Raw genomic sequence first — 14,322 nt, 5'->3', positions numbered from 1 at the left:
GTAGGTTTTCAAGTATAAGGCTTAAAATGTCACTATTGACTAAGATTCTTGAATTTTGTTACTAGTGAAAACAAGTCTTTTGTTTTCTTCTTTCTTTGCACATTAATTATTTTTAAAACTTCTTTGTCAAAGAAATGTCAAGTCATAGAATATTGGAATTAGTAAGGCTGCTTTTAAATCACTTAAGTTCACTTATTTTACTAATTGATACAAAGAATACTTACTTGAAAGGGATAAATGACTTTCTCATTAGATGTGCTGACTGAGAAAAGATTGTTTTAAAATAAAAAATATGTCAAAAAGAAGTACACACTATAAATTTTTAGCTTTTCCTCTGGTTCTTCCTCCATCAAAGTCTATTAATTCTCACTCGTGAATGATATTTTGAATCTGAACTTTCCATTTGTCCCCAGACACTTGCTGTGTTATTAAGGGGGAGAGAGACCACTGTGAGTAGTTCCCCCAAATCAAAGTAATAAAATGAACAATCTAGATCAGAATCTGTCTTTACAGTTCTGCGGAGACTAGTATTGATGGGCAGTAATAAATATACAGTTGTGCTTGTTCAGCTTTGCAGATGATTTATGTACCTCACTGTAGCCAGGCACAGTGGCACATGTCCAAATACCTTAGAAGGCTAAATTAGGAAAATGAATGACCTAAGCCAGAGAACTTGACAACACCCTAAGCAATATAACAAGACTTCCTCATAAAATTCCATGTTGAAAATTCACCATGCTATGTTTTCATACTTATGTCTGAAAAAAACAAAAGCTAAACAACAAAATCAGATATTAAAGAATAAACAGAAAGAAATGTTTAAAGAATCCATATGCAGGCCTATTGTCATCATTTCTTCTTTGCTGTAATATTTTTCATTTATGTATTTTTGGTTTTAATGGGCTTATAGTACCTTTAATTGAAAATATCATCTTGCACTTAAAAATAGCACCTTAAATAGTGGGTCTCAGCTAGTCAGACTGAAATACTGAGACTACTAGCTCTTTAATACCAAAGGAGGTGTCAGATAAAAGGTTAAAGCCTGAATATATTATGCTCCATTAAACTCATGTTGGTTATTCAATAGCATAGATAATTTTTTTTACCACTCAGACCCTGATTAGTGTTTCTTTCCTCTGTTCCTTTTTTTGTCATCCGAGCTCTTTCTTTGTTCGTTATTTCCATCCTTCCTTCTCTTTCCCATTTCCTTTGTGTAGTCAGTTTGAGGACATTAATAGTAAACTCCGAGTCACCAATAAAATTTGTCACTGTTGCATTAAGGGAAAAAAATCAAAGCATTTTCTCTCAGTGTCATTTAACTAAGAACAAACCCAGATTAGAATTCCTCCCATTATCTTCTGTCCTCTGTATTTCTGTTGCATGTGTGTGATTGTGTGCCTGCTTGAATGCTGTCCTGTGAATCTGCCCCTGTATCTCTAGCTGTCTGTCCCCAACAAAGGACTTTGCTCTGTATTTTTGAACAGCACAGAAAGTATCACATGGGAAAGGAATGAGGATCCTTTTCAGAAATCTTTAACAGAATTTTATAAGGAGTTAAGTCATTCACCCTAACTGACCTGGCTAGCAAGCAGTACTATAAACATCATTGTTTGTCCAGCAATATCTGAAGGCTGTTTCCAACATTTATTGTAGATGTCCATTTTATAACAATGCTCTCAACTTCTATTTTTGCTCTTTTCAGCAAATGATTATTAGAACACATGTATTACTGTAGGTAAGGGACATGGAAGACTATATTAATTAAGATTAGGGCTATGGGTGGTGAATGTTGATTATGTGGCAAATCCAAGGGAAGTAAGGTTGGTTGTTACATTGTTCTCTTAAATGCAGGCTAATTAAACAGGATAAGTACATAGTAGGCTAGAAGTCTTAAGTGGCCTCAAGGTTTATTATTAACTGTGGCTATGCAGTCCAGCAAAGTTCTAGGCTCTTAGAATTGAAGAAATATTTGCATCAGGTTGCATCACCACACTTCTTTCATTTTTGTTTTATTGAAGAAGTAACACATCGATGGAGGTAGTCTCTGGTGAAGAGCTGGTCATGGTATGGTGTATGGTAGGGGGAGCCTAAATCAGCATCACTTTGTTCAGGGTGGTCCTTTTGAAAAGTAGACAAGAGCATGCTAGTACTTCAGGAAAGAGGCAGACAAAAGAAGTGGTTCTTCCTGCAAAAAACCACATTTTAAGATTTAATCCTGAAAAGCAAATAGAGAGGTTGAGCCTGTTAGTATAACACATCATTTCAAGCTGTTTGTTTTGAAGATAGGAATTTACAGATGTCTTAGTTTGGATGGACTGAGTTAAGGATATGTTAGCAGTTGTAGCTTTAACTGTGGCAGCTGGAACAGCTGCAATAATCATTGCAGTGAATCTTTTCTACATATATGTTCAAGGGAATAATTAAGTTGCTCTGAAGCAGATTCTGCATGTCATGGGCAAGCCAGATTAACCGGAATTCAGGCATGCATGGGCTTGCTTTAGAATTAAAACCAGGAGAGAGAATATCATTGTAGTGAGAGTAACTTTGGTAAAGAGTACCAATTAGAAGTGCCATGCAGTTTATGTGTGGTTGAAAATCAGGCAAGTGTCCGTCTTTTGTTACCAGGTTGTCTTCTGGTTTCACTTCATGGTATGACTTTACCAGTCCTGTTGTAATCAAGAGAAGGCATGTAGGAGAAAGCAGAGATATGAACCCTTAGCCCCAAGTTATAAAGGGAATAGTACCCAAACAAGGTTTAGGACCTTGAAAGAATTTATATAAAATCATGGGTTTGGATAAAACTCTTTGCTTTTTATGATGTTAATTTTTGTAAGTGTCAGGGAAAAGACTGAGAGAAACAATTTTTAAAGTTGCAAGTATATGTTGCTTTGGCAAGTTGCTACTGAGCAGTCAGTTCCTTTATTCTCCCCATATTTTTATTTATGTATATTTTGAGTAACAAATAAACTTGTTGACTTGTCCTTGGGGTTTTAGGGCATTCCTCATAACCAGGAGAGACACGGCCATTTCAAAGTTGACAAAAAGATATAAAGTTCGAGATCATCAGAAGCACCATTGTCCATTTTGATCTCTTGAGATCCTCATAGCAGAGAAACCCTCAGCAAACTTTTGCAGTTGATTAGTTTCTGAACTATTGCAAAAAAGAAACCTTAAAAGTTATCAGCACAAACAGGAAAAACAGTTTTAATATCCAAAAGAAATTTAAGGTTTTTAGACCATGTCTGTGAAAATTTTACCTTGTTTTTGTAAATCTTTAGCGGCTAGTATGTACAACTTATGAAAACCCATTGATTTAAGTAGAGGTTTAATACCAATGAATTAATCATAGAAGTTTTAATGTCATATGTACCATCTGTAAGTCTTGTCTTTCACATACTTTGAATCATCTACTCAGACACTCACAACTTGCATAAATTTTCTACCTTTCCTTTCCATATGGAAACATCTGACCATTTTAGCCCCCCCCATTTTTAACTAAAACTCTTTCTTTACAGCCATTTATCCTTTGAATTTTTATGTGTTGCTTTCCCCTTTTAATATTATGAGATATGGGTGCTTGATTATTGAGAGTAGTCATTGGAAAGGCAAATCTTTTTCATTATTAGGCTGTAAAGATGTAGTAAAAAGCAATCTTTAAGTCAATAGCAACAGCATGGTAGTTTTGAGTTGAAACCTGTCTGTGAGTTTACTTCTCTCAGTAGGAAGCCTATTGGCTCTAGGAGAAGGCAAAGCCTGCTTTTCACATTTGAAACAGTTAAAGAGGTCTAGTCACTATTTATATTTTCACAAGTCAATGAAAGAAATAAGCTGCTAGCAACCTCTTTATTATTTCCAGCAAAGGCCATAAAGTTCTGTGGGTTTTTTTTTGTCTGATATTGGAACAAGACCCTGAATGTCAGGGAGTTCATTTTTATTTACTGACTTACTTTAGGGCCTTGCTTCATAGGCTGTGAGCCTGTTTCGAGTCTCTACTGACTTCTTTTTTAGCCAGTTGAGGACTGGAGGGCAACTGTGCCTCAGTTTAGAAATTTTCTTAGTTTAGAGACTCAGGTAATTGAACTTTCTTTTCAAACTCTCAGATTTGTATTATCAGCAAGAAACATGGCCATCCTTTGTCTGGCCAAGACAGTAGAAAGCCAGAATGTTTTCAAACTGAAAGCTGTGATTGGACTGACCAGGCAGCCTCAGGGGAAGAACTGGCAGAGGTTTGCTTGCTGCTCTAGCAGCAGGTGTCCAGGCTACTAAATTGTGTGATTAAAATAGGGCCTGGGACAAAGAGGCCCCAGAGGAATTGTATATGTATGGTATGCTCCATGAAACTTTACAAGCTTGTTTTAATGATGTCTCAGATCTAATTTTTTTAAAGAAAATTTGTTAACTGCTGTGCATGGATATGACATAGAGGAATCAAGACATTCTCCATAGTGAGCTCAGAAGGCAAAGTGGAAAGGCAGGCTGGGCATTGGTGTGCTTAAAAGAAAGCCATCTCTTGTGGTGGAAGTGGAAATAGAATTAAACAGGACTTGACTAAAAATGAGAACAAGCAAATAAAAGATGTAGTGCTAGAGAAGAGCTTTCAGGTCATGGACCACTGCTACCAAGAGTGACCTGTGGCTTCTTCCCACCTGAGACGTCCAGATTTCCCTTTTCCTTGGGATGCTGTTCCCCACTGCAGACATATAAAGGGAGGTTGGGGGAGAGTAACAGGCTACTGAGACACCCAAAATTCAAATCCCTAACATGCTAGGTGTCACCCACAAGCGATAATTCCCCATGCACTCATATAAATTAAGTCTATCCTGCTCTCACACTGGGTGCTCCAAAATGTTTCACTAATACATTAAAAGTATCTCACAGAGAACACCAAAATGTATGGATTAAACACATTAGAGATTCCTTATACAGGGCACCAAAATGTTGTCATTTTGAAAGTATTAATAATAAAATCTGAGTCACTAATTATGCATCAGTATTACATTAGGAACACAAAAGCACATCCTCTTGGTATCATTTAAACAAGAGCTGCTATCATGTAAGCAAGGATGAGAACAGATTTGATTTCTCTACTTTGCTCTCCCTTTGTCTGCTGTTGTCTGTTCATCTGTTGTATGAGTCTGAATTTCTCATTTTCCTTTCATCTGTCATTCCTGTGTACTGTTTTGTTCTCTTGCTTTGTTGTCCTTTTTCTTATGTTTTCTCTTTTTCTTGTTTACCTTCCATCTTGCAGTTTGTTTTTCCTTATCTTTATGCTCTTATTTGCATTCTTCTATTCCTTAACTTTACCAATTTTCTTCTACACTTGTCTCTTCTTAATTTTGCTCTAAGTTGTCTTTTTTATTTTATTGAAAATGGATTGTTTTCTCATATAATATATCCTGATTAGAGTGTCCCCTCCCTTTATTTCTCCCAGTTCCTCCCCACCTCCACTCCAAACAGATCCACACACTTCCTGTCTCATTAGAAAGTGAACATACTTCTAAGGGATAATAATACAATAAAATTCAAGATAAAGCAGAAATTAACACATTGGGATAAAACAAAACAGACAAACAAAAGGAAAAAGAGCCCAAGAAAAGCATAAGAAACAGATAGACTCAGATCTACTCAAATACAAACTCAGGAATCCCATAAAACAATATATATATATATATATATATATATATGTGTGTGTGTGTGTGTGTGTGTGTGTGTGTGTGTGTGTGTGTGTGTGTGTGCGCAAAGGGTGTAAATATAAATAAAATAAAAATAATTTTAAAGAGTCCTGACATGACATTATGAAACAAAAAATCTCCAAAGAAGCCATTGCATTTTTTTTTTTTACTGCTGGGCATGCAGCTTACCCTTAAGAGTGTTTTGCTTCCTCAGTGAGACTCTCTCGGGAAAAAGCTAAATTTTCATTTGCAAGTGGCTGTCAATTAGAGGTAGCTTCTCGATTAGAAATGGGAGCATACATATGTCCACTTCTTTCAGATCTAGGACCCCATCTGGCTCAGACCCTTGCAGGCCCTGTGTATACTGCTACAGTCTCTCTGATATCACATGTTGATCTAGAAGTCCTTGTTTCTATGGTGACCTCCATCCCCCTCCTCTCACTGGCAAAAAGCACTTTTTCCTCCTCTTCTTTCACAGGATTCCCTGAAGCCTAAGGAGAGGGATTTGATGGAAATTTCCCACTTAGGGGTTGTGTTCCTAGGTGTCTCTCTGCATACTGGCTGGCTGGAGGAAGCTTCTCTGATGATGGCTGAGCAAGGCACTGATCTTGAGTTAGCAGAATATCATTAGGAGTCATTTTATTCCTAGTTCTTTTAGTAGACTTGCATTATTTGTTTTTTCTTAGGTCCCTGGACTATCTAGTCTCTGGTTCTTGGTCACCCAAACAGTACTGGGTATGGGTTCCATCTCTTGGAATGGGCCTTAAGTCAAATCATATATTGCTTGGTTATTCCTACAAGCTTTGTGCTACTATTGAACCAGGATATCATGCAGACAGGACACAATTGTATATCCAAAGGTTTGTAGCTGGGTTGGTGTTTATATTCCTCCATTGGTAGCCTGCAAGTGTACCTCCCTGTACCAAAGACACTCGTACATAGAGGTAAAGGCTCTATGGAGGGACCATTTCAATTTCTCTGTGTGCAATGAATTGTGTAGATGTTGTCTTCAGCAATGGGGTATTGCAGTCAGTTTTTGGAGAGCAACCTATAGTTTTGGGAACAGCCTGGGGTGTTTGGGAGTTTCCATGAGAACTCCTTGGCCAGTAATTCAGTTAGATGTAACTCATTACCAGTAGTGAAAACTTTATTGAATGATAGGAGATGTCCAACTGGGGCTCTGTCTCCCCATTATTTGGCAATTTCATTTAGATCACTTTCATACATGTATATATTTTAGGAATCTTTTAATGTATTAGGCTTCCATATTACCCCTCAAATGTCCTTAATTTTAGCTGTCTCTTCATGTATTCCCTCCCTCATTCTTATATATCACTCATATCCCCATTTGATACCCTTGTTCCAGTCCTCTCCACCCTTCCATAATTACCTATTTTATTTCTCTTTCCTAGGTAGAAATATCTGAGACCCTAGTACCTTCCTTACTCTATAACTAATCTCTGTGGTTCTATATATTATAGGTTGGTTGTCATTGGCTTAACAGCTAATAGCCACATATAAGTGAATATAGTCCATATTTATCTTTCTGGGTTACTTTATTCAGTATGATTTTTTTCTAGTTCTGTCCATTTAGCTGCGAATTCCATGAGTTCATTTTATTAATGGTTGAGTAATATTCCATGTGTAAATGTGCCACATTTTCTTTTTCCATTCATCTGTGAATGACATACAGTTTGTTTCCAGTTTCTGGCTATTATGAATACAGCAGCTATGAACATGGTTGAGCAAGTGCCTTGTGATAAAGTGAAGTGTCTTTGGGTATATGCCTAAGAGTGGTATAGCAGGATCTTGAGGTAGATCAATTTCTAACTTCCTGGAGACCACTACACTGATTTCTATAATGGCTGTGCAAGTTTGCCTTCCCAACAGCAATGTGTGAGTGAGTGTTCCCCTTCCACCACATCCTTGCCAGCAGAAGCATTTGTTTTATTGGTCTTAATCATTCTGATGGAAGTAAGATAAAATCTCAAAGTGTTTCAGATTTGTATTTCCCTGATGACTAAAGAGGTTGCACATTTCTTCAAGTGTTTCTCAGCTATTTGAGTTTCTACTTTTGAGAATTCTTTGTTGAGATCTATACCTCATTTTTAAATGGGTTATAACTTGATGACCAGTTTTTTTTCTTTAGTTCTTCATACATTTTAGATAGTAGCTATTTATCAGATGTGGAGCTGGTAAAAACTTTTCTGATTCTGTAGGCTGCCATTTTTTTCAAATGATGGTATCCTTTGCCATGCAGAAGCTTTTCAGTTTCATGAGGTCCCATTTATTAATTGTTGATAATAGTGCCTGCATTAATGGTGTTCTGTTCAGAAAGTCTTTTCTTGTGCCAATGAGTTCAACACTATTCTCTACTTTTTATTCTATCAGGTTTAGTATCTCTGGTTTTACCTTGGATTCTTTTATCCATTTGGAGTTATGTTTTATGCAGGGTGATAAATATGGATCTATTTGCATTCTTCTATATCCAATTTGACCAGCAGCCTTTATTGAAGATGCTCCCTTTTTCCTATGTCTATTTCTGGCTTCTTTATCAAAATCAGGTATTCATAGATGTATGGATTTGTGTCTGGGACACCAATTCATTCCATTGGCCAACATGTCTGTTTTTGTGCAACACCATGCTGTATTTATTATTAAAGCTCTTTAGTACAACTTCAAATTGGGGATGGTGATACCTACAGCAGTTGTTTTTCTTATCCAGGAGTTTTTTTAGCTTCCCTAGTTTCACCCATGCGTGCTCGTGGTGTGTGTGTGTGTGTGTGTGTGTGTGTGTGTGTGTGTGTGTGTGTGTGTGTGTTTCAATATGAAGCTGCAAATTGTCTTTTCAAAGATCTGTGAAGAAATGTGTTGTAATGTTGATGGGGATTGCATTGAATCTGTAGATTGCTTTTAGTAAGATGCCTATTTTGACTATATTAATCCTACCTATCCATGAGCATGTGAGAGATCTTTCCATCTACTGATATTTTCTTCAATTTCTTTCACCATCTTAAAGTTTTTATCACACAAGTAGTTTGTTTGCTTCATTAGAGTTACTCTGAAGTATTTTTGTATTTTTGAGGCTATTGTGAACAGCATTGTTTCCCTTTCTTAATCTGTAATTTTTTTTATAGGAGGGCTACAGATTTTTTTGTGACTTAATCTTGTATCCAGCTACTTAGCCGAAAAAGTTTAACAGCTGTAGAGGTTTCATGGTGGAATTTTTCAGTGTGCTTACATATACTATCATATTATCTGCAAATAAAGATACTTTGAGCTGGGGATGAGAATAGCATATTGGATTTGGAGGACAGGAGGGAGATGTGAAGATCTGCAGTTACCCTACTTGCCTCCCTGGCTGGAGTCTTGCTCTTGTTTTTCTTTGCATTCTTCCTATCCATTTTCCTTGATTTTTCTATTTCTTTAATTTTTCTTCTTTTCCCTACTTCTTTATTCTTTAGTGAGTTTCAAAATAGTCTGTTTATTTTGTCTGTCTCTCAGTGTCTCTGTCTCTCTGTCTTTGTATCCTAGTGTGTCTGTGTCTGTCTGTATGTCTCTCTCTGTGTCTCTCTCCGTCTCTGTCTCCATCTCTGTCTCGCTCTCTCTCTTTCTCTCTCTCTCTTTCTGTGTGTGTGTGTGTGTGTGTGTGTGTGTGTGTGTGTGTGTGCGCGCGCGCGCGCGCGCGCATGCATGTGCATGCGTGCTTGTGCACTCATGTATGCCTGTGCAGGTCAGAAGGCATTTTGTGGGAGTTGATTCTGTCCTTCTACCATGTGTATCCCAGGGATGCAGCTTCAGACTTGGCAACAAGTGATTTTACACACTGAGCTGTTTCACCTGCCTATCTTTATTACTATTTATCTTTATTTCTGTTCCATTAGCTTTCTTCCTACTTGCTTTCCATTTGTCTCTTTCCATTCTGTAGCTTTTCTTCCCTCTATCTTTTTCCTCTTTTTAATTTCCCATTCCTTATTTTGTATTTTCTATTAAACTTTTTCAGTTAGTATCTGTTGTCTTTCACTTCTTGTGTTATGTGCTGGAGATGTGAGGGTGAATCAGGCAGTTTAAAGATAGTGGGGAAAGGGAGTAAGTATGTAGATATTGCCAAGTTCATAATGGCACTATCTGCCAAGAACTATGGCAGGGAGGAAACTTTGATGAAGTTTTTCTAACTTACACAGTAAAGGTTTTCTAAGAATGCAGACACCCTGACTGAGGATTTATACCTGTAGTCTGACAGAGGTGAAAAGATCACTATAGAGACATCGAGAAGCAAAACCTTGACTAGAGAAAGCTGTCTCCAATGATTTGTTCCTTTACTGCATATGGTGTAGTAAAAGGTATTTATACCTGTGGTGATGTTGTAGTTGTAACAATGATTTGGAGTGTTAATATTGTGATGTTCAATATTAATAACCTGAAACAGAAGAGTATTGAAAAAGAAGTGGTTTAAAAAACAGCATTGATACGAGAAAATTTATGCAACATCATATGACACTTCCTAAATGCCTTCTATTTGCTTCCATAACATCAAGTGTTTATCAGACTTTTTTTTTAAACAAAATACTAGATTCTGACCCATAACATAACTTTGATATTTCCATTTTAATTTAATTAATTAATTTATGGGGGTGTGCATGCCAGAGCACTTGATTGGAGGCAAGATGACAACTTTGTGGAGTTGATTTTCTCCTTTCATCAGGTGAGGTCTACAAGAAATCTCAGACTGTCAGGCTTGGCAGCAAGTGCCAGGACCTTCTAAACCACCTTACTATCCTGGCTTTTGGGCAGTGTGCATCAATCACTCCATTTGCTTATTAATTTAGTCATTAAACCCCTATTAGTTGAACACTTTTTACTGTTAAGATTGTGATAGTGGATTAAATAAGATGCATAACTGATATGGGATGGTCTTCTGTATGCTGTGATTATGTTTTGCTTTTATTGGTTGATAAATAAAGCTGTTTCAGCCAACAGCCGGGAAAAATATAGCTGGGGGAAAATCCAAGGAAAGATGCAGAAAGAAGGAAGGCGGAGTCAGAGAGATGCCATGTAGCTGCTGAAGGAGTAACATGCTGGAGAATTACCAGTAAACCATAGTCTCATGGCAATACACAGAATAAATACAAATGGATTAATTTATAGGTAGAGCTAGACAGTAAATAGCCTGAGCCATTGACCAAACAATTACCACTTAATATTAGCTTTGGTGTAATGATTTCATAATTGGCTATGGGGCCCTTGGGCGGGAGAAAAACTTGTCCTGTGAAAATGGGCAAGACAGAGGAAAATTTCAAACAACACATAACCATCTTTTTGAGTATGCAAACTTTTGTGTTTTGATACATGATGTTGCTATACAGCTGTGTGAAGCTTGCTGTGTATCCCAGACAATCATTGAATAGTCTCTGCTGTGCAAGTGCTAGAATTCCAGACATGCACCATCATATGTGTCCTAGATAGGAGGTTTTCTCACAGAATATTCTTAATATACATAAATAAATTCAGATACTGATACAAGCTAGAAAGCAAAAGACAGTGATATGATAAAATGATGATAATGTTATTTTAAATAAATGTATCCAAGAGAAATACTCTCTGAAAAATGTGATCCATAACCTGAACCCTAAATGGTGAGAAAAGGAACAATGTCAAGATTTCTGAGCAGAGAGTGAGAACAAACATTACTTGTTCAAGAGTCAATAAAAGTTCAGTATAGCTAAGCATGGTGATTCATGCATATATTCTCAGAACTGTGGAGATGGAGACAGAAGGATGACAAATTTGAATTCAGCTTCTGCTACATAGTGAGTTCAAAGCTAGCCTTGGCTATGTAAGGTGACTATTTTAAAAGAAAGATATATATAGAGAGAAAACAGGCATTGAAGTGCAGTAGGCTAAGGTATGTTTTATATGATTATAAGGTTATAGATTCTCTTCCCCATGTCATATAATCTATTGATGAGTCTTCTGAGGTTTTTGTGTGTCCTCCTAAATTTTCCATTTCCAGTTTTATTTCAGTTTGAATTTCCTTTAATTATTCTATTTTGTTAAATTCCACTACCATTTCTTGTATCACTTTTATTATTTCCTTCAAGTGGTTTTCCCCCATGGGCTTCATTAAATGATTCATTCATATCCTCTTTAATGTCCTTGAACATATTCATAATTGCTATTTTGAAGTCCTTGTCTTGTGCTTCAGCTATATTACATTCTACAGTGCTTTCTGCAGTAAGGATACTGGATTCTGGTGGAGGCATATTTTCTTGTCTGTTCCTTTTTCAATTTCTTTTTCCAAGACAAGGGTTTTCTGTATAGCTCTAACTGTCTTGGAACTCACTCTGTAGACCACGCTGGCCTCAAACTCCAGAGATCAGCCCACCTCTGCCTTCTGAGTGCTTGGATTAGAATCATGCACCATAGCTGCCTGGCCTCGTGTTGAAATTTTGCACTGGGATTGAGACATCTAGAATTATGATGTTTGAGGAGTTTCTTGGAGTCCATATCTGGTCTTGTCTTTTTGGGGTGGGTGTTTTTTTCTTTGGTTGCTGTTGCCCTCTCTATTTCTAACAGAAGTAGGCTGTGGGGTCACTGGAAAAGAGTGCTTCTTTCGGCCAGTGGGTAACACAAATGAATAGAGATAGACTGAGAAGGCCGGTGTGAAAGGGCTATGCTGGGTTTGCACCAAGAGGTAGACCCCCATAGGAATGGAGTAAAAGAGTGATTGTTAAAGGAAGACGTGATAGGATTTACTGATGGATTAGATACAGAGAATGATGAAGATAGAAGATCTGGGAAGCAGATATGAAAAGAAATGAGAAGACCCTTTCTTTCAAGATGTCTATCAAAAATGTAAGGTGCTAGTTTTAAATATAGAACATTTCAGTCTCTTACCATGCCATTAAGTATGGAACACATAATAATGGAAAGGTCAAGAGTATAGTGTCAATTAGGGCCCAAGCCATCTGGGAGGGATTTCTGAAGGAGTTAAACTATGAATTGTGTCTTGGAGAAGGAGTGGGCTCTCATAGAGTTTGAGAGTTGGATGAACATATATGTCAGACAGGAATAACATCATGAGTGAAAAATGCAAGGCAGGAATGAGATATGCAAGGAGGCAGTCAGATAAAAAGATTTAGTTGGCAAAATAATTGAGTGGGGAAAAGGGCTGGATTATAGTATAGGGACAGTTCATAAGAGGCTTTGAAATTGATGAAATGTTTGTAGTGGTAGGGTAGGCAATAGGCCACAAGGTAAGGGAAGAATGGAAACAATAAATGTAACATAGTTAGCTCCATTTGATTAGCATAATCTGAGCTAGAGTTTGTGACACAGAAACCTGTGGCTGGAGACAGGTCCATGTAGATATGGACAGATATCCAAGATAGATGTCTGAATATTTCCTAGTATAAAACCTAGAATATCACCTTTAAAAGATCTATCATGTATGCGAAGTGTGGTGACACACACCGTTGATCCCAGCACTTGGGAAGCAGAGGCAGGTGAACCTCTGAGTTTGAGGCCAGCTTGGTCTACAAAGCAAGTTTTAGGACAGCTAGGGTTACATGGGGTTACATAGGGAAACCCTATCTCAAAAAAGAGAGAAGGAAAGAAAGAAAAAGAAAGGAAGGAAGGAATAAAGAGAAAAAGATGATCTATTATGTAAGCATCCATGTGATCAGACAGTTTCTTTTAAACATCTATTTAAATCCATATGATTTGTTTGTTTGTTGTTGTTAGTAGGGTTTTCTATTTGGGGGGTATTTCATAGGAAAAAAAGAGATCAGTGTTTCTATCAAATGATAATTATTAAGCTGTATTATTTACTGCTTACTTATAATTTCACGTACTGAACATTTGTTAGACATAGTGATATATATTGTATTTCCTTCTTGATTATTTACTATTGGCCATGTATATGCATATGATAGGAATGGGTGAGTGTGGTGGTATTTATGATATGACACATATGGAAATTAGAGTACAACTTTTAGAAGTGGGGTTTTTACTCTCACTGTGGGTTCAAGGATAGAGCTCAGATTGCCAGACTCCTGGGGCAAATACTTTGACTTGCTAAGCAGTCCTGCCAGCCATATAATATTTGTTTGTAACACAGCCAAATGAAGTAAGCAAAAATGATTCTCAATTTACTGAAGAGGGAACTGAAACATACAGAGTATTGGAAACTGGTACAAGCTTAGATAGCTAGTAAGTAACAAATAGGGTTACCAACTATCTAAGAACAAGGGCTTCCAAGGATATGGCAACCCTGGAGGAGTACTTTATTCTCCTGCAAAACTTTAATGATTAACACAGTGGCTTTGGAACTGGACCTCTTCTGTGCTCTTTAGTATCAACAATTTTTTTTTTTGTTTTTCCAGACAGGGTTTCTATGTATTGTTTTGGAGCCTGTCCTGTCCTGGAACTTGCTCTGTAGACCAGGCTGGTCTCAAACTCACAGGGTTACACCCGTCTCTGTCTCCTGAGTGCTGGGATTAAAGGCATATGCCATCAATGCCCATAGGTAGTCTCAACAAATTGTAATGCACTTGAATATGTGTAAGAGCTTTTTCATGAACTATTTTTCCTCTGAAGTATAACTAGGAAAAGGGAAGACATCCCCACGTGCTTCGATGGGTATTCTCAC

The 14,322-nt window shown here is 37.3% G+C and overlaps 1 protein-coding gene across 1 annotated transcript in view; it reads left to right on the top strand.

Moving 5' to 3' along the window:
* Heph (hephaestin) overlaps positions 1 to 14,322 on the top strand; it is a 73,624-nt gene that overhangs the window by 30,225 nt on the left and 29,077 nt on the right. The gene's annotated exons all lie outside the window — the stretch shown is intronic.

This window comes from Cricetulus griseus, chromosome X (assembly GCF_003668045.3).
Source record: "Cricetulus griseus strain 17A/GY chromosome X, alternate assembly CriGri-PICRH-1.0, whole genome shotgun sequence".
Classification (NCBI taxonomy): Eukaryota; Metazoa; Chordata; class Mammalia; order Rodentia; family Cricetidae; genus Cricetulus; species Cricetulus griseus.
Note: the sequence above shows the minus strand (reverse complement) of the source record. Positions and strands in the feature narration are given on the sequence as shown.